Below are 3,142 nucleotides of genomic sequence, written 5' to 3'. Positions count from 1 at the left end.
TTGTGGCCCGACGATGCAGAGGCTAATCCTAAACTACTGAAGTGACTAGATGGAAAAGCTAAGTTACAATTTACAATAGTGAAAACAGTTACAATATCGCAGTCACCTCAGGACTAATTGAAGGGGAACTCGAGAGGGTAACGCACTTTCTATCACCGGGTTTCAGTTTAAGTATTTTTGACTTACTTGAACTTTTACATGAGAAGGAAGAAAGTTTACATTTTAGGAAATTGACTGTTATATAGTTAAAGTTTGGAACCTTCCCCTCGAGTCAGCTTGCGGAGATAATTACTGAGATAGAAAAATGGTGGCCATTACCTTAGCTGATGTTCTGCCTGCCGAAGAATGAGCACACACACTCAATAGCACGACGACAAGTTAACTCGAAAAGGTGTCAGCTTTTATACTCGTGAGGAAGGTTCTAGAACGCTCTGGGTTACAACCGGATACACACTCTCTTTTTATTGGACAATTGAAAAGTTACAAGAAGCATTTGATTGACTGAAAATTAAATACACAAAATTTTTGATTGGCCAGAATCCAACGTTGGCGGGATCAGTAAGAAGTGTTTAAAACCTTGAAGTATCAATAACAAAGAAAGTCAATTCAGTTCAGAAAACCTATAAACACAAAATTTCCTTAAATTTCTATTTTTTCCACTTTGCACCAGAGTGCATGACATCATTTCTTTAATAAAGACATCTATGGATAAAAGTCCCAACTTCTTGAAAGAGCTGTTGTAAATAATTCTTATGTGATGGAGTACTCGCTTCGGCGGTACACATACTAAAATTGGAACGATGCAGAGAAGATTAGCATGGCCACTGCGCAAGGATGACACCCAAATACGTAGGCGTTCCACATTTATTAGGCCCCTGCTGGTGTTTACACTGCACTATGTCTTCTGGTTTGGGCTAGAGCAATTTGTTACTTTCATTGACCTGTCTCAGTCCCATCTTTGGCGTTGACAATATGAAAATGATCGGGGTATGAGCGATGCTAGTAATAACATTCCTTATGCAGCCAGTTCCTGTTATGAATGGTGTGAAAATATCGCTCATAGGGTCGGTTAGTGCATGCATTTCAGTGGGCTTGGCAGGCTGATATGCAGTAGCAACTACTGGCTCAGTGAGAAAAGCCACGGGAAACTACCTCACTCCTCATTTCCCTAGTACGCCTCTTCAGTGACGCCTAGGCTATCTGTTGATAGCTTTCAGTGGAACTGTGGAGGATCAAACCAGCCTTCGGGCTTAATACCCCACATACATACAGATAGCGTTCTTGAAGGCGATTCATTTAAATACACGGGGTTGAGGTGTTCCTCTCGGTACTATTATTATTATGCCCCACTCTATGGCTAAATGGGTAGGGTGTTGCCCTTTGGTCCAAGAGGTCCTGAGTTGGATTTCTGGCCGGGTTAAATCCCCTGGCTCGGGAACTTGGGTGTGTCAACTTCAGCATTAGAACACAGCATAGTTACAGCCCCATTCTCACAGACACGCAGGTCGTATATAGGGCGTCATTTCGAAAGACCTGCACCAGCTCTCTAAGAAGGTTAAACGCAATACGTCATTATTATTATTATTATTATTATTATTATTATTATTATTATTGTTATTATTATTATTATTATTATTATTATTATTATTGTACCGGGAGGTACACCCCAACGCCGCGCATTCAAATTCTGCGCCTAAATGAACTCCTCTATTGGTAAAACGGTGAAACTGAAATTTACCCAGAAGATGTCATAACAGAAATATGTAATTTTGTTATTGTGAAGTTTCCTGAACTGACTGAATTTCAACTGTTTTTTTTTTTTGGCTATCCATCAAGAAGTTTGGACATTCTTCCACAGATGACACTACTAAAAACTATGATCATGCACCCTGGTGTGAGGTGTAAGAACTTATAATTCAAAGAAGTTTTGTATTCATAAGTTATTTTGCTGATTGATGTTCATTTGTTTTTAGGTTGGCAATATTTCCTTTTCCTCTCCGCCAGTTTTGAATCTAGCCAATCCCTAATTTATGTAATTAATTTTCCACCTATCACAGGCTTCTTGTTCGATTCTGAGTGTAACTTTTGAAATCAACCGATAAAATCGAGAGGGTGTGGCTATTTTGGTCTTGAATGGTCTAAAATCTTCCCTGAGGGTTTATAAACTTTGGCTTTGCACATTTCTTGGCCAATTGATCGACATATATCTGAGTGTGTGTGTTAAGCAGAAGGCAGGCGGCCTTTTCATCGGCAGCTTGAACTGCTACCAGGTATGGCAACATAATTCCATCTTTCTTGTTGTCGCTACCTCCGCAGATTATTCCATGGGGAAGGTCAGAATCTTTAACCATGTAACCTACGTTTATAAAATGTAACTTCTGCTGGCTAATGTAAAAAGTTTCATAAAATTTTTGACTGTAAATCGTGGATAGAGAGTGACGTACCCTCTTGAGCTCCCCTTCATCTTGGTTTGAGGTGACTACGTTTGTAACTGTTCTTCTTCCTTTCCGTAATGTATTAATTTTACCCTTATACGAGTCATCTCAGTAGTTTTGGAATAGCCCCGTTTCACCGGCCTAGTGCCCCTTAGGTTTTTTAGTTTTCACTATCTTGGAGCTTTGTACGCCTCCATTCATTTTGTGTTTTGGGCCATTTTACTTAACCTGTTCTTTTCCGCAAAGGCCCTGTAGGTTGGCTACAAGATACCCCTGTTTCACATTGTAAGTTGGCCCATGGAAGGCCAGAGAGTGTACGATATTTGATGTTGCCTCGAGGAGGCTGAAAGGAAACGGAGAGCCTGTTAGCTCTTTCTCAAAATTTGTAATTATAAAGTATGCCTCTGGGATGCTAGATATTGCATATTTAAGAGCAAGTGCTCTTTGAATTAGCCTGCCCTTTACTAAAGTTGTCTTTCTTTAAATTGTAAATTTGAGCTGGGAGCTCAAGCATTGTAAACCGAGGGGCTCAAAGCCCAGGACCTGTCGAATTCCTTGACTTGTTCCAAAATGGCTAAATGTACCTGTTATATTGTTATTTGTTGATTTTTGAAATTCTAAAGAAATATAACCTTTGTTAAAGTTTTAAATTAACTTTGATATTGTAGCTAGACCCATTCACCCCAGCACCTTCTTTCATCTCTGCG

General features: G+C 39.7%; 1 non-coding gene across 1 annotated transcript; it reads left to right on the top strand.

Moving 5' to 3' along the window:
- Positions 1-762: 762 nt before the first annotated feature.
- Positions 763-868, top strand: LOC136872974 (U6 spliceosomal RNA). Its single transcript, XR_010860126.1, has one exon. It is a non-coding gene; the product is annotated as a U6 spliceosomal RNA (small nuclear RNA).
- Positions 869-3,142: the final 2,274 nt, after the last annotated feature.

Source organism: Anabrus simplex, chromosome 4 (assembly GCF_040414725.1).
Source record: "Anabrus simplex isolate iqAnaSimp1 chromosome 4, ASM4041472v1, whole genome shotgun sequence".
Lineage (NCBI taxonomy): Eukaryota > Metazoa > Arthropoda > Insecta > Orthoptera > Tettigoniidae > Anabrus > Anabrus simplex.
The sequence above is the reverse complement of the archived record's forward strand: the minus strand, read 5'-3'. Positions and strand labels throughout refer to the sequence as shown.